Source organism: Macaca mulatta, chromosome 1 (genome assembly GCF_049350105.2).
Source record: "Macaca mulatta isolate MMU2019108-1 chromosome 1, T2T-MMU8v2.0, whole genome shotgun sequence".
NCBI classification, from domain to species: domain Eukaryota; kingdom Metazoa; phylum Chordata; class Mammalia; order Primates; family Cercopithecidae; genus Macaca; species Macaca mulatta.
Genome location: NC_133406.1, coordinates 164,858,025 through 164,876,242, shown reverse-complemented (window position 1 = coordinate 164,876,242; position 18,218 = coordinate 164,858,025). Strand labels below are relative to the sequence as shown.

Sequence of the window (18,218 nt, the reverse complement as noted above, 5' to 3'; positions counted from 1 at the left end):
TGGTAAGTAATGAATGTCACTTACTAACAGGATCAGGAATCTCAAGATATTTTAAGACCTCAAGAAGAGAGAAATTTGTACAGGTGTTATAAATGCAGTCTAATGGCAAATCCTTGGTTTGGCTTCTGGCATTGAGGTTTTAAAACACTGGAATAAAACATTCTGATAGCTCTAGCAAAGCCAACTTAAAAGGAGCCTATATGGCTGATTACTACTCCTGCTACAATTTATTCAAATAACTAGGCCAATATAATGAGACAAATTTACTTTGCAAATGAATTGTCCTAGTATAATTTATCCTTGGTGGAAATAAGAAAACTGGAGAAAAAAGTATCTTAGATTCTAGCCCTGACCATTCTTTTTGAGTTTTTATAATTTGCCTACAATTTGGACTAAATCCTGCATTACTTCCTGGCTACAAGAAGTCCTTAAAAAGGAACTTGGCTTTAATTTTCTTATGATGCTTTTAGTTGGCTCCTTACTCCTTTCATTTTTGTTCTGGCATGCAAATTCTCTTCTGATTGTAATCCTTGTGTGAATTGTATTTCTACTATTCAAATTATTGATGCTATGTATCTTTTGGTGTTTTACTTCTTCCAGAAAACCAAAGCCATAGTATTCTGAAGACTAGAGAAATTCAACGAAGCCTGTGTATCTCCCTTGTTTGAAATCCCTAGGAGTATGTTGGCAATGAGAAACCAATATGGCCCAGTGAGATTTGAGATCATTGCAAAAGGGAAGGGTGCATGAGATTCTACACATGAGTTAGTGGAATGTGAAGGACAAAGCAGCTCCACCTAGGATGCTAACCCACCATGTGGACTTCCCCTATTCTGGGAAGGCTTCTAAGATTTCCCCTCTCTCTATTGTTTCTTGTGTAACAGCATGTACTTACTGTAAATCTTGCCCTTCAGTCAAGACATTTATGTTACTGTATTTCAATTGTCCTACATGTCCCTTCTGAGTCACCATTTCCCTATGGTATATAAGCCCTGGGTCTGAGGGATAATGGCACTGGGATCCACCATCTTGTCTCATTGCCGCCTGAGATGCAGACAGGGCTTCTGTTTTTAAGTCTCCATTAAATGTTTCTTTTTGAGAAATGTTAATGTGTCAGCCTCTTTGTTCAGCTTCTCAGCTTCCTTAGACTTTGGAGCATAGGTCTGTATAGTCTGGCTTACCTTGAAATAGATGGGTTAGGGAGAAGGAACACCACAGAGATGTTCAAATTATTTCACCTAAAAATGTACAAAAGTTGTATGAAACAGTACTTAATTAAAAAAAGGTATTTATTGAGAGATGATTCCATTCCTACCACTGGCAAAAATGTAGGTGAAAGATTGTTTGGCATGATGTCAAATATTACCCTATAAATTACTTCCTAATTTCAAAGGGAAAAATATAACTTTACCATAGAAAGAACTGTCTGTCAATAATTAAATGATCAAATAGCATTGTCAACAAGGAGTCAAATTTTGTAAAATATTTAAAGAGATTTATTCCGAACCAAATATGAGTGATCATGGCCCACGACACGGTCCTTGGGAGATCCTGAGAACATGTGCTCAGGGTGGTCGGGGTGCAGGTTGGTTTTATATATTTTAGGGAAATATGAGACTTCAATCAAATACATTTAAGAAATACATTGGTTCAGTTCAGAAAGACAGGACAACTTGAAGCAGCCGTGGAGCCCAGGGGGTAGGTGTGGGAAGTTCCAGGTTATAGGCAGATTTAAAAATTTTCTGGTTGACACTTGGTTGAGTTTATCTGAAGACCTGGAAGCAATAGAAAGGACATGTCTGGGTTAAGATAAAGGATTGTGGAGACTAAAGTCCTTATTGTGCAGAGCAAGCCTTCAGGTAAGAACAGAAAAGCATTCTGTTTTCTCTCTCCTTCACAGAGAAGAGATTGTAAATGTTTCTTATCAGACTTAAGGTCTGTGTTGATGTTAACATCACAGAGGTATAAAGAGGCATGTCCGACCCCCACTTCCCATCATGGTCTGAAGTAGTCTTTCAGTTTAAATTTAAATTTTAGAGTGCCCTAGCCTACGAGAAAGTCCATTCAGATAGTTGGGGTGAATTTAGAATTTTATTTTTGGTTTACAGCAAGCTTATCCAATCTGCTGCCCACAGGCCACATGCAGCTCAGGACAGCTTTGCATGCAGCCCAACACAAATTTGTAAGCTTTCTTAAAACATTATGAACTTTTCTTGCATTTTTGTTTTGTTTTGTAGCGTATCTGTTATCATTAGTGTTAGTGTATTTTATGTGTAGCCCAAGACAATTCATTTTATTTCAGTGTGGCCCAGGGAAGCCATAAGATTGGACACCGCTGGCTTACAGCATCACCAATAGTGGGACAAATCTGGTATTAAATGCCTCCTAATGTGATACAATATTAACTACACAGTATGACCTTTGAAATATCCTTATCCAATGTTTAATCTGAACTCCTCAAGCCTCTGGTAACTTGCAGCTGATAGGAAATACAAAATCTAGAAGCACAAAATAAATAAAATCAGACAATCCAGCATTATGGCATTCTTCATGATAATTGCTTGGTATCTTAAATGTTTTTAAAAAGACAGTTATTATTGGGAAAAATGAATTAGATTAAAAGTTTTAGATTAAAAGAAGTCAAAGAAAGTTAAAGCCCAACTGCAATGGGCAATCATTCATGGGATCCTGGTTCAAAAACAAACTATGTACAAAAGGTATTTTGGAGACAACTGGACAACTGGAGAAATGTAAATATGGTCTGGACATTAAATAATACTAGCAAATAATTGTTAATTTTCATTGATGTGGTAAAGGTTTTACAGGAAATGGTTATATAGGAAAATGTCCTTGTAGGAGACATACAGCTAAAGTATTCAGAACTGAAGTGTCTTGTCTACAACCTACAGACCTGAGAAAAATAAAATCAACCACCAAAACACACACACATAGGTACACATATAAATATATAAATAAATATGGAAAAATATTTGAATCTAGGTGATAATGATATTAAGAAGAAATTACTGAGGCAGATAGTATGAGTATGGGAGTCCTCAGTGTAAAAAGTGAAGTAGAGCTTCCTCTTCAAAGGTACTTTCCTCTCCGTCTAATTAGGAAAAAACGGTAACTTCTCTTAGAAGCAAAATTTATTCAAAAACCTGTGCTAACATGTTGGAGGCCGAAAGAATGAGGGTCGTCATCAACTCAGTATATCACTGGAGGTTATATGAGTAAGCCGCATACTGTTTCTCATAAATGCAGAATGTTGGCGAACTGACAAACTGCATATGCCACCCAGAAGGACTGCTGAGGGCAGTCACGATCCAGGCACAAATGTTTCTTAGGATTAGGCATAACTGAAGCCTGTCGGTAACAATATGAACCTGTGATCAATTAAGCAGCTGACCAATTGTTACCTCCTCCTCCCTGCTCCTGTTACCCCAAAAATAGGAAAGGCTGTGGAAGCTCAGGGGCTGCCTTTGCTCACTAGAAGCAGGGAGCTCTCTTCTTCTTCCCCTGGCCCTTTCCTTAAAACAGTTCCTTTTGTCTTAAGTTATCTTTTCTACGTTCATCCCTTTGTTCAGTCTCATAATGATGGTCTCAAGCAGTAACAGTAGTAACTGCTGTAATGACTGTCTCAAGCAGTAACAGTAGTAACTACTGTAATGATGGTCTCCAGTAGTAACTGTGGCAGTTGGCCACACTAACATTCCTTGATATCTGTTAGCTGTAATAAAGAAATCAATGTCCTTTTTCTTCTTAGCTGCCACATTTTAGCCTAGATATTTGCCCTGGTATGCTTATACTGGTCCAAGCAAGCATTAGGCCATAGCCTGTTCCTCTTCTTTATTTGGAGGTGTTTTTACCTTTCTCAGCATTCCACAAGTTGTTTCCTCCTTCCTTGGTTCTCCTCTGCCTCTACCTCTTTTGGAAAATTCTAAGTTGCTAGCCAATCGGGACAAGTACAGAATGTCCCGTTCCAGCCAATGGAAACTGGACATGGCAGTAGGGTGGACGTGTCAGGTTATAAATGACCCTGTCTCCTTTATGTGTGTGTGCTCTCGTGGCAAGACTGCTAGCGAGCAGCCCCCTTTCTGTAGAAAGTAAACTAGCCTTGCTAAGAGATCCTTTGTCTCAGTGTTGATTTTTGCAACACTGAGCACCAGTTCCCAAATCAGTAAGGCTTTTATTTTTAATGAAAAGCAGCTCCAAATCATTTTCTGACTAAGAGCAGCCTGTAAAGTCGAGCTGCAGGCATAGACTAGCAAGCTGGGAGCTTGTACGGGTGAATGGTGGCAGGAACTAGGGACTAGACATGTTCAAGATGGCGGCTCCATCTTCCCTTCTCTGCCAGCCACATGTACAGTAAGAAGCAGACAAGATGGCGCCTATCAACTGGAAAGTCCATTTGCATAAAATTAGGGTGGTGCAACCAGCCTTCCCCATGCACTGTGTAAACATCATACCTGATCAAACCAATCTGTGAGCCCTATATAAATCAGACACTGCCTCCTCAAACCTGACCATAAAATTCAGGGTATCTACCACCTGTCGGTCCTTTCCACTCAGAGCCCCTCTTCTATAGGGAGAGCTGTTTCTGTTTCTCTTCTTTTCTGCCTATTAAACCTCCACTCCTAAACTCCTCGTGTGTGTCTGTGTCCTACATTTTCCTGGCACGCAATGATGAACATCAGGTATATTCCACAGACAATGTAGCAGCTTCAATAGTGAAACCACCTTTGCAAAATTTTGACTGAGACAGTGAAAGAGATCTAACCTAGCCAATTCCATCTTCCTTCTAATCTTTAAGCTGTCCTTGTTCATTTCTGAGTGTAGGCTGAACTAACTTTGGGAGGGACTGGAACTGCCTTTGCAGAAATCATAACTGAGAAAATTTTGACAGTTAAAGATATCAGAACTAACTGACAACATCTTGCTTCTAACTTCTAAACTGTCCTTGTTCATTCCTGGACATAGGTCGAACTACCCTTGGGAAGGAATTTAGTTGTATAGTTTATATAACAGCCCTTCCCAAAAGGCTAAACTAGTCTTGTAAAACAAATGAAAGGCTAGCGCCACCAAGTCAAGATGAGAAGGACTGGAGTTCTAAATATTACCAGCCATTATCTGGAGGTGATAAGAGTTGCAACTTCACCAATAACTCTAGAAGGTAACATCATTACTGTGAAACTAAGCCTTTTGAGATACCTTTTCAGGTTTCTGCATGTCTAACAACCAGATGGCCCCACCTGGATGGGCCATCTAATTCTGTAGCCCTCAACCAGGAAGTGATTCAGCAAAAGAGAACAGCTTCAACTTCCTATGATTTCATCCTTGAGCCAACCAATCAGCACTCCTGATTCACTGGCTCCCTACCCACCAAATTATCCTTAAAATCTCTGAACCCCGAGTTTTTGGGGAGACTGATTTGAGTAATAATAAAACTCCGGTCTCCTGCACAGCTGGCTCTGTGTGAATTACTCTTTCTCTACTGCAACTCCTGTCTTGATAAATCAGCTCTCCCTAGGCAGCAGGCAAGGTCAACCCCTTGGGCAGTTACATAACTTATAGTTTAAAATATAGACAACAGTCATTTCCCAAAACAAACATCCTTCTTGCCTGGGGACTAGACTACCTTTGCAAAACTAACAAATTAGTCACAAGATTAGACTGATTCCACCTTTAAACAAGGTGAACCTAATGGGCGGTTACAATAGGCATATGGGTGATTTTGTGCTTTTTGTTCATCTTTTCTGTTTAAAATGTTCAGAATAAGAAATTGGAACAAAGAAGACATGAATACACAATTCCTATTCATCTTTAAGAGTCCCCTTTGTGTTTTACTTACTGTCAGGCCTCTGAGCCCAAGCCAAGCCATCGCATCCCCTGTGACTTGCACATATATCCCCAGATGGCCTCAAGTAACTGAAGAATCACAAAAGAAGTGAAAATGCCCTGCCCCACCTTGATGATGATATTCCACCACAAAAGAAGTGAAAATGGCCGGTCCTTGCCTTAAGTGATGACATTACCCTGTGAAAGTCCTTTTACTTGCATCCCAGGGATGAAGCCCACTTGATCATGGTGGATAAGCTTTTTGATGTGCTGCTGGATTCGGTTTGCCAGTATTTTATTGAGGATTTTTGCATCAATGTTCATCAGGGATATTGGTCTAAAATTCTCTTTTTTTGTTGTATCTCTGTCAGGCTTTGGTATCAGGATGATGTTGGCCTCGTAAAATGAGTTAGGGAGGATCCCCTCTTTTTCTATTGATTGGAATAGTTTCAGAGGGAATGGTACCAACTCCTGCTTGTACCTCTGGTAGAATTCGGCTGTGAATCCGTCTGGTCCTGGACTTTTTTTGGTTGGTAGGCTATTAATTATTGCCTCAATTTCAGAGCCTGCTATTGGTCTATTCAGGTATTCAACTTCTTCCTGGTTTAGTCTTGGGAGAGTGTAAGTGTCCAGGAAATTATCCATTTCTTCTAGGTTTTCTGGTTTATTTGCGTAGAGGTGTTTATAGTATTCTCTGATGGTAGTTTGTATTTCTATGGGGTCAGTGGTGATATCCCCTTTATCATTTTTTATTGCATCTATTTGATTATTCTCTCTTTTCTTCTTTATTAGTCTTGCTAGCGGTCTATCAACTTTGTTGATCTTTTCAAAAAACCAGTTCCTGGATTCATTGATTTTTTTGGAGGGTTTTTTTGTGTCTCTATCTCCTTCAGTTCTGCTCTGATCTTAGTTATTTCTTGCCTTCTGCTAGCTTTCAAGGCTGGTTCAACATACGCAAATCAATAAATGTAATCCAGCATATAAACAGAACCAAAGACAAAAACCACGTGATTATCTCAATAGATGCAGAAAAGATCTTTGACAAAATTCAACAGCCTTTCATGCTAAAAACTCTCAATAAATTCAGTATTGATGGAATGTATCTCAAAATAATAAGAGCTGTTTATGACAAACCCACAGACTCTTTTTGGACTCCACCCACCTGCACCCAGGTGATTAAAAAGCTTTATTGCTCACACAAAGCCTGTTTGGTGGTCTTTCCACACGGACGTGGATGACATTTTGGTGCCGTGACTCAGATTGGGGGACCTCCCTTGGGAGATCAATCCCCTGTCCTCCTGCTCTTTGCTCCATGAGAAAGATCCACGTATGACCTCGGGTCCTCAGACCCACCAGCCTAAGGAACATCTCACCAACTTTAAATTGGGTAAGTGGCCTCTTTTTACTCACTTCTCCAAACTCTCTCACTATCCCTCAACCTCTTTCTCCTTTCAATCTTGACGTCACACTTCAATCTCTCCCTTCTCTTAATTTCAATTCCTTTCATTTTCTGGTAGAGACAAAGGAGACATGTTTTATCTGTGTACCCAAAATTCCGGCGCCAGTCACGAACCGGGGAAGGCAGCCTTCCCTTGGTGTTTAATCATTGCAGGGACGCCTCTCTGATTATTCACCCACGTTTCAGAGGTGTCTGACCACGCAGACACGCCTGTCTTGGTCCTTCACCCTTAGCAGCAAGTCCCACTTTTCTGGGGAAGGGGCAAGAACCCTGACCCCTTCTCTGCTGTCTCTACCCCTTCTTTGCTTTTCTGGGGGAGGGGCAAGAACCCCAACCCATTCTCTCCCTGTCTCTACGCCTTCTCTGCTTTTCTGGGGGGCAAGACCCTCCCAACCCCTTATTTCTGAACCCTAACCTCTTATCTTTGCACCCCAACCCCTTATTTCTGTGCCCCAACCTCTTATCTCTGTGCCCCAACCCCTTATTTCTGTGCCCCCAACCTCTTATCTCTGTGACCCAACCCTTATATCCACACCTCGACCTCTTATCTCTGCACCCCAACCCCTTATCTCCATGCCCCAACCCCTTTCCCACTTTTCTGGAGGGTAAGAACTCCCAAACCCCTTCTCTCCATATCTCTACTCTGTCTTTTCTCTGGGCTTGCCTCCTTCACTATGGGCAACCTTCCACCCTCCATTCCTCCTTCTTCTCCCTCAGGCTGTGTTCTCAAGAACTTAAAACCTCTTCAACTCACACCTGACCTAAAACCTAAATGCCTTATTTTCTTCTACAGTGGTGCTGGATCCCAATACAAACTCCACAGTAGTTCCAAATAGTCAGAAAACGCCACTTTCGATTTTTCCATCCTACAAGATCTAAATAATCCTTGTCGTAAAATGGGCAAATGGTCTAAGGTGCCTGACGTTCAGGCATTCTTTTACACATTGGTCCCTCCCTAGTCTGTTCCCAATGCAACTCGTCCCAAATCTTCCTTCTTTCCCTCCCGCCTGTCCCCTCAGTCCCAACCCCAAGCGTTACTGAGTCCTTCTAATCTTTCTTTTCTACAGACTATTCTGACCTCTCCCTTCCTCGCCAGGCTGAGCTAGGTCCCAATTTTCCTCAGCCTCCGCTCCCCCACCTATAATCCTTTTATCACCTCCCCTCCTCACACCCAGTCCGGCTCACAGTTTCATTCACGACTAGCCCTCCCCAACCTGCCCAGCAATTTCATCTTTAAAAAGTGGCTAGAGCTAAAGGTATAGTCAAGGTTAATGCTCCTTTTTCTTTATCCGACCTCTCCCAAATCAGTTAGCGTTTAGGCTCTTTTTCATCAAATATGAAAAACCCAGCCCAGTTCATGGCCTGTTTAGCAGCAACTCTGAGACCCTTTTCAGCCCTAGAACCTGAAAGGTTAGAAGGCTGTCTTACTCTCAATACGCCTTTTATTTTATTACCCAATCTGCTCCCAACATTAAATAAAGCTCCAAAAATTAAATTCCGGCCCTCAAACCCCACAACATGACTTAATGAACCTTGCCTTCAATGCGTACAATAATAGAGTAGAGGCAGTCAAGTAGCAACCTATTTCTGAGTTGCAATTCCTTGCCTCCACTGTGAGACAAACTCCAGTCACATCTCCAGCACACAAGAACTTCCAAATGCCTGAACCACAGCTGATGGGGGTTTCTCCAGAACCTCTTCCCCCAGGAGGTTGCTACAAGTGCCAGAAATGTGGTCACTGAGCCAAGGAATGTCCGCGGCCCAGGATTCCTCCTAAGCTGTGTCTCATCTGTGCAGGACCCCACTGGAAATTGGACTGTCCAACTCGCATGGCAGCCACTCCCAGAGCCCCTAGAGCTCTGGCCCAAGGCTCTCTGACTGACTCCTTCCCAGACCTTCTTGGCTTGGTGGCTGAAGACTGACGCTGCCCCATCACCTTGGAAGCCTCCTGGACCATCACAGACGCTTTGAGTAACTCTTACAGTGAAAGGTAAGTCCGTCCCCTTCTTAATCAATATGGAGGCTACCCACTCCACACTACCTTCTTTTCAAGGGCCTGTTTCCCTTGCCTTCATAACTGTTGTGGTATTGTCGGCCAGACTTCTAAACCTCTTAAAACTCCCCACTCTGGTGTCAACTTGGACAACATTCTTTTATGCACTCCTTTTTAGTTATCCCCACCTGCCCAGCTCCCTTATTAGGTTGAGACATTGTAACTAAATTATCTGCTTTCCTGACTATTCTGGGCTATAGCCACACCTCATTGACACCCTTTTCCCCAGTTCAAAGCCTCTTTTGCATCCTCCTCTCGTATCCCCCCACCTTAACACACAAGTATAGGATACCTCTACTCCCTCCTTGGTGACTGATCATGCACCCCTTACCATCTCATTAAAACCTAATCACCCTTACCCCACTCAATACCAATATCCCATCCTGCAGAGCGCTTTAAAAGGATTAAAGCCTGTTATCACTCCCCTGCTACAGCAGGGCCTTGTAAAATCTATAAACTCTCCTTACAATTACCCCATTTTACCTGTCCAGAAATTGGACAAGTCTTACAGATTAGTTCAGGATCTGCGCCTTATTAACCAAATGGTTTTACCTCTCCATCCTGTAGTGTCAAACCCATATACTCTCCTATCCTCAGTACCTCCCTCCACAACCCATTATTCTGTTCTGGATCTCAAACATACTTTCTTTACTATTCTTTTGCATCCTTCATCCCAGCCTCTCTTAGCTTTCACTTGGACTGACCCTGACACCCATCAGGCTCAGCAAATTACCTAGGCTTACTGCCGCAAGGCTTCACAGACAGCCCCCATTATTTCAGTCAAGCCCAAATTTCTTCCTCATCTGTTACCTATCTCAGCATAATTCTCGTATAAAAACACACGTGCTCTCTTGTCCATGTGAAGAGACCACCAAACAGACTTTGGGTGAGCAATAAAGCTTTTTAATCACCTGGGTGCAGGTGGGCTGAGTCCGAAAAGAGAGTCAGCGAAAGGGAGATAAGGGTGGGGCCATTTTATGGGATTTGGGTAGGCAAAGGAAAATCACAGTCAAAGGGCGGTTCTCTGGCAGGCAGGAGTGGGGGTCACAAGGTGTTCAGTGTGGGAGCTTTTTGAGCCAGGAAAAGGACTTTCACAAGGTAATGTCATCACTTAAGGCAAGGACTGACTATTTTCACTTTTGTGGTGGAATGTCATCAGCTAAGGCAAGGACCAGCCATTTTCACTTCTTTTGTGGTGGTGTAGCAGGATAAGCGGCAGACAAAACTCCTCAGACACTGAGTTACAGAAGGAAAGGGTTTATTCGGCCAGGGGCATTGGCAAGACTTTAGTCTCAAGAGCCGAGCTCCCCAAGTAACCAATTCCTGTCCCTTTTAAGGGCTCACAATTCTAAGGGGGTGCATGTGAGACGGTCGTGATTGAGCAAGCAGGGGGTATGTGACTGGGGGCTGTGTGCACCAGTAATTAGATCGGAACAAAACAAGATAGGGATTTTCACAGTGCATTTCTATACAATGTCTGTAATCTAAAAGATAACAGAACCAATTAGGTCAGGGGTCGATCTTTAACTACCAGGCCCAGGGTGCAGTGCCGGGCTGTCTGCCGTGGATTTCATTTCTGCCTTTTCGTTTTTACTTCTTCTTTCTTTGGAGGCAAAAATTGGGCATAATACAATATGAGGGGTGGTCTCCTCCCTTATTCCTCCCTTTTGAGACTCCTACTCATTTTATTAGTGGGAGTTCTCACTTTCATTTTCACTACCCATGTCTTCTTGCAAGACAGATCCATAGTGATTTATATAGTACATTTGTGCTGAGGCATTTTTGTGAACTAAGGTAGCAATGAAGCTTTTTATCATTCGAAGAAGTACAAGTATCAAACAAGGGAGCAGTAAGTAGGTTCCTATTATTATTATAACTCCTATTATAAGAGTTTTAAATCCTCCTAGCACTGGGAACCATTTTCCAAACATGGCCCCAGGATCAAATCCATGCCACACTTGCATGGGCACATGTGCCAGTTTTGTCATATCTCTAACTATGTCTTCAACTACTTGCCCTTGATTATCTATGTGTAGGCAGCAATTAGTAAGATTAAATTTCCTGCAGATCTCTCCTTCAGCTGCTAGCAGGTAGCTGAGAGCTAATCCATTTTGATAGATAGCATTTCTCATCAGAGTTTCTTGCCAGGCCAGAATAGTCAAGGCTCTGCCGGTTTTAATAGTGATTATTTCTAAAACAGCTTGTAACCGTATGATTCGGTTGATCATGTAAATGGGGGTCTGGTATCCCATGAGCTGTCTTGTGCCCAAGTAGCAGGCCCATAATATTGTGAGACTCTCTCAGGGGGCCATTCATGATCTTTCCAATTTCCTATAGGTATGCTTCTCTTTCCATGGGAAGCACAGACAGGAAAGCCCAGGAGTTTGCCTGTTTTTATGGGCAGTAGTAAGAAAGATGGTTTAATAGTGCCAATAACACAACTACCTGCCCACTGGTCAGGTAATTTGGCATAAGCTCGATGCCCACATATCCAATACAATCTAGTGGGGGCTGTCTAGTCCCGGTGGGACTCCGGGTGGGTCAACATGGTTTGCAACTTTGGGAATTTGCTAAATGGATTCCTCTCTGTTTGATTTGAACTCCACCAAGTGACTGTTACTGTGGTACCATTATACAGTTGCTGTCCCAGACAAGTAGGTTATCCTACAGGGTGAGTAAATTCTTTTCCATCTCTAGCTATGCAATATTGTCCAATAATTGAGGTTTTAGGACCCAGAGATTATCAGGGTGATTCTTTTGACCTGGAAATTCATCAGGAACTGGGTCTATAGGCACTAATTCTCGGGCTTCCCATGGCCATTGATCTCCCATTACAGTTCCTCCACATACATAACATGAAGTGACACTGAGAGACTGGGCTACATGCTCAGCTAATTGCGAAAACAAATTTCTTGTTTTTTCTGAATTTCTGGTACTGGTACATTTGGTTCATCATAGAAAGTTTGAAACACTGGCTCAGGAGAGCGTTTATAAACTTCTCCTCGAACCAAGATATTTCCCCGAGGATCCGGTCTGGTCCCATCAATTCCTAAGGTCACACACTCCCCTTTTTTCCAGCAAGGATCAAGGGTATTTGTTATTACTAGCTTTAAGGGGTTACATTGTCTCTTAGTACAGGAAGGGCCATTTTTTCCTTTCTGAAGGAGGACTGGATCCTTTTCATCATTTTTTTTCTTTTATCCAAGTGGCCTAAATGACACAAGACCAGTATTTACATTTATTTCCACACAGTCCTAATTTATGACAGATGTACTTATTTTCTGTCATATAGCCTCTTTTCTAATTAAGGCAACCACACCTTATTCCTAACTTATTACTATTAATGATAGCACAGGTATCAAATTTTAAGGTGACTTGTTTGGGCACCCTTTTATTCTTCTGTTTTGGCTAACACTTTACTCACATTGTTTATGAGCCCCTGCCAGTCCTCAGTCCTTAATCTTATTTTAAAAACTGTGGTCATGGGAGGCTCAGATGGGTTATAGCACACATCAGGTTGGTCATTTCCTGGGCTACGTACCTTGTATAGAATAACATTATACAAACAAGTTCTTTTTAGAGTTCCAGTACACTTATAATAACTGTAAAATAATAGGACCTTAGCAACCTTTTGTCCTACCTCAGTGACCTGATGTATACACTGGGAACAGCCCTCAGTCTGAGGAAGGTCAGTTGAAGTCCTTACTGTACAAGTCCAAATTTTAAGGAAAATGAGTCCCGCGATGAGTTTCCTCATGCTTTGTCTGTGCGTGGACCAGTCAGCTTCCGGGTGTGACTGGAGCAGGATTTGTTATCTTCTTCAGAGTCACTTTGCAGGGGTTGGCGAAGCTGCTCCCGTTCACATACCGCTTACAGTCTACTAATGTTTAAGGATGGTCTCAGAGGTTGGGCCTGCTAGAATAAACTGAGTCCAACACCTCTACACAGTTATGTTCAACTGGGCTCTCTGATACTGGGAACAAGGTGGTGGGGTTTAGGGTTTTGCAAGCTTCAGTGGTTATGTGGGGATTTTCACATAGCAAGCTTTGGCACTTGGTTTATCTAGCATTTGTTAACCAATGATGTCCTTTGGTATTTATTAAAGTTACCACAGCATGGGGGGCCTTTATATTCAGGTTTTGCCTAAGGGTTAGTTTATCTGCTTCTTGTGCTAATAGGGCCATTGCTGCCAGGGCCCTTAGACCTGGGGGCCAGCCTTTGGAAACTCTGTCTGGCTGTTTTGAGAGACAGGCCACTGGCCTTGGCCAGACCCCAGTCTGGGTTAAAACTCCAATTGCCATTTTTTCTCTTTCTGACACATAGAGTGTAAAGAGTTTTGTCAGGTCAGGTAGCCTCAGGGCTGGGGCCGACATGAGTTTTTCTTTTAACTCATGAAAAGCTCATTGCTGTTGGTTGTAATAGATGTAGTTTATCTAATATACATTTTTATTAACTGTCACCTACTAAAATATTGACTCAAATCCTGCAGCTATTTGATTTCAAGCTTTAAATTGATCTGGTATTCCTTGTGGGACTCCATTTGCATCTAAAAAGACATGGGAGTCGAAAGACCCATAAGGGGCTTCTCTCGTTTTATGATGTCTTATTATTTTTTTCCTTCTGGTTGATGAAATGCCAGGGTGAAAGGGATAGCCAATTGGACTAAAGTACAAGTGCCACTCCAGTTATTCAGCAGAGTGCCCAGTAAAGGTCCACCACAATACCACCACACATCCACTCAGGGATGAACAAGGGCTGACTGATTGATAAGCCCTTGAAAATTCTTAAGCTCACTGCATCCTTTCAGGTCTCCAAGGAATGCTAAGTTTCCTCCCTGCTGTGAGAGACAGGAAGTGAACTTAGTGTTGGGAGACGGAAGCTGGATGGCCCTCGGGGGCTGAATCGCACAGACTTTGGGATATAGCAGATAGAGCCTAGCTGACTTAGTACTCCAGGCTGTATAATCCTGGAAAGCAGCTATCATGCAGCCTACACCTGGTCAACTGGAGGACCACCTTAGTGGAAGGGGGACAATCTGGGCCTCTGGCCTGCCATGTGCACAAGCATAACAATTGCTCTTGTTTAATGTGCAGATTGAATATTTGATCCATTTTAACCAGGCATTTGCATCTTGGTATCCTGTCTTAATTGCTAAAGTTTGTTTTAAGTCTTTAACTTCTATGATCCTCTAGTAAAATGAATGTATGGTTTTAGGGAAATTACAAAACCAGCTGGGGCAGTCCATCCTTTCTCTTTAGTGATCCACAGAACGTTGGACTAACTATGGCATGAATGCTCTACATCGGGGGGCAACACTCCTGGTTGGCACTGAGGTCTTCATCGAAATCTCCCCGGATTAAATGGTCCTAGTTTACTAATGCCTAGTTTGAGGAGAGTCAAGAGGGACACAAGTACTTTTCTGAAGTAGAAAGCTGTCTTTGACTTGGCAAGTCCCCACAGGGTATAACAAGGCAAACATTAAATTCAATAGTTTGAGGCAAAATTGACTTGGTTATATTAATAACCAGATGGTCAGCGATAGAACGAGGAAAGAAGAAAGAGAAACAGAATAGATTAAAAGAGTTAAATTTTTCTCAGCTTTAGTTTGGTAAGGTTTTCCCCTGGGACTATGGCCCACGACTCTGGAGGGGGTGGCGCTTTCCTGACTCAGGTGTGATGAGTCCATCCATTTTTTGCTGTACCAATAGCAGTCTTGCTAGTTAGCAGCACAAGGTAGGGTCCTTTCCAGGCTGGCTCGAGTTTTTCTTCTTTCCACCTTTCGATGAGAACATGATCTTCAGGCTGGTGCTGGTTTACTGGAAATTCTAGGGGTAGTACACGTGCTGAAAGACTTTTATTTTTTATTTTTTTATTTATTTATTTTGTGAGAAAGAAAAGTGTAAGATAAACCAAGTATATAATTTTTAAGAAACTGACCTTTTGTTTTAAACGTGGGGACCTTGGCAGTGGACTTTATAGTCCTTAGTGCCTTTTTACCAAGAAATTTCCTTTAGCACCTATTTTTATTAGTTTTTAAGCCAAAGAAAGTCAAATACCATTTTACATTTAACAGTGCTTCTTGTATGATTTTTATACCAGATAAGCTAAATTTTATCTTTATATTAGTGTGTTATTAATGTTAAACCTAATTTTAATAAAACCTTGTAGATATATTTATTTAATTTTTAATGTTTGGCCATAAGGTAAGATTTTATAGATGCTTTTTAACCTTATATAATTTTTGCTAAAGAGCAGGTTGGTGCTTTAAGAAAAACGTGTTATGCTTTTACTTTAATGTCCAGTTCACAGAAAAACTGGATGATACTTCTTTAACTTTAGCTAATATGTTTACACACAGAATGTTCTTTACAATTAACGTTTTAAATCTTGCTTAAACCTTCAGAACAGTAATTTTTAACTTTTTAATGTAGGTAAAAATTTACATTCTTATGCCTCCTTATAATCTTTTTACCAAATATTTTGCTTTTCTTATACACCTTGCACATAAACTGTTTTTTTCTTTTTCCCAATAGTTCTACATTCAGGAGGCCTAGTTACTTTTAAATTATGCAACTTTTTTGCATAAATTCTTTTTTTAACACACATTTTTTTATAACCTTTTTTTTTTTCTTTCACAACTTTTACAGGCAATTTTTTGACATGCCTTAACTTTGTCTTACTACAAACATTTCTTTCTTTAAACAACCAGTTAATTTATTTCAGGACAAGAATTTACCATATAACACTCTTTTTATATAAATTCCACACCCCCCCCCCTTTTTTTTCTCTCCAAAGATGATAACCATTCTTTTCCAAAGCGAATCTTTTTTTTTCATGTCTGTGGACTAGACTGTCTAAGGCCACAAGATTAAAAGTTACTATAATACATGTCACACTGTTAACTTTTAGCAAACTTTACTTTTGTTGAAAACCTTGTAAGTTTGGGATTTTAACTATCCTTTGCTATTAATAAGACCTTGTTTTGTCCAAATTAGAATTGGTATGATGGCTTTTAAAGGAACAGGGGACAATTTTTTTTTTCTTAACTACTTATATATTTCTCTCTTTCTTTCTTTCTCTCTTTGACTTCCCTTTTGCCTCTGTCTACTCCTCTCTCTCTGCCTCTGTCTTTCTCTCTCTCTCTCCGCCTCTTTCTCTCTCTCTCTCTCCCCACCTCTCTCTCTCTCTCTCTGACTCCCTCTTTGTCTGTCTCTTCTTCTCTGTCTCTTCCACTCTCTCTCTTTGCCTCTTTTCCTCTCTGTCTCTTTCTTTTCTCTCTCTCTGCTGGTCTTTCCTTGCCTCTGCCAGCTGCTTATGCTGCTGTTCTCTGAACCACTGTGTGTTGGGGGAGGGGGATCTAAAACAAGCTGGTCTGGGTTCCCTGGCTTACAAGTTACCTTGTGCCATACCTTTGAAACAAGGGATCTGTCCACGCTTCCTTCTAACGGCCAACCTACCTCTAATGCTGGCCAGTCTATCTTACACAAAGTTTTAAGTTTTCCTGGTGTCAGAGTACTCCATAGTCTCCCTTAAATCCTTTTTTTGAAATTTTTCAACATAGCTCCTAGTGCGTTGGGCTTACTTTGTGCCTCACCTATGTTTCCTCTAGACAAAACACCACGCTCACACCACACGCACACCACAAAACAAAGAATGGGTAAAAAGGGCACACACACACTTGTGTAGTTTACACCAAACCAAAATCAAAACCAAAATCAGAGTATCCAGAAATCCAAGCCAGGGCAAAACCAAAACCAAAGTATCAAGCAATCCAAGTCAAGTCAAAAACAAAAACCAAAGTGCCGGTACAGGCACACAGTGGGCGATCAGGCCACACTTCCACTCAAATGGAGTAGGTAAGTTCCCAAAACCAATCCTATCAAGCAATTCAAACCAAGTCAAAACCAAAACCAAAACCAAAGTGCTGGTACAGGCACACCATGGGTGATCAGGCCACGCTTCCACTCAAATGGAGTAGGCAAGTTCCCAAGACCAATCCTGTCAAGCAATTCAAACCAAGTCAAAACCAAAACCAAAGTGCCGATAAAGGCACACCGTCGGTGATCAGGCCACGCTTCCACTCAAACGGAGTGGGCAAGTTTCAAAGACTAGTCTTACCAAGTTTTAGATGTCCAGACTCCAAGTGCCCGTTCCTTCCAGGTGTTCAGCCACTGCGTTGATCCTCCACGTGGGCCTGCCACACACTGCTCTGGTGAAGCATCCCACTGGGGGAAATGCCTACCCGGGAGCGCTCTCAGGATCCGCGTTGCTCGGGCTGGTCTGAGTCCCCTGAAGGGATGTTCCACAGGGCAGGCTTAAGCCGCCTAAGGAGCTGCCTTGACCATCCACCATTCACCTTGCTTCCCGGTCAGGGAACCAAGAAATGTAGCAGAACGAGCGCAGACAAAACTCCTCAGACACCGAGTTACAGAAGGAAGGGGTTTATTCGGCCGGGGGCATCGGCAAGACTTTAGTCTCAACAGCCGAGCTCCCCGAGTGAGCAATTCCTGTCCCTTTTAAGGGCTCACAACTCTAAGGGGGTGCATGTGAGACGGTCGTGATTGATTGAGCATGCAGGGGGTATGTGACTGGGGGCTGTGTGCACCAGTAATTAGATCGGAACAAAACAAGATAGGGATTTTCACAGTGCATTTCTATACACTGTCTGTAATCTATAGATAACAGAACCAATTAGGTCAGGGGTCGATCTTTAACTACCAGGCCCAGGGTACGGTGCCGGGCTGTCTGCCTGTGGATTTCATTTCTGCCTTTTTGTTTTTACTTCTTCTTTCTTTGGAGGCAGAAATTGGGCATAAGACAATATGAGGGGTGGTCTCCTCCCTTAGTGAAATGTCATCAGTTAAGGCA

At 42.0% G+C, this 18,218-nt stretch overlaps 1 protein-coding gene across 2 annotated transcripts in view; it reads right to left on the bottom strand.

Moving 5' to 3' along the window:
* SLC44A5 (solute carrier family 44 member 5) overlaps nucleotides 1–18,218 on the bottom strand; it is a 521,995-nt gene that overhangs the window by 499,772 nt on the left and 4,005 nt on the right. The window lies entirely within an intron of this gene.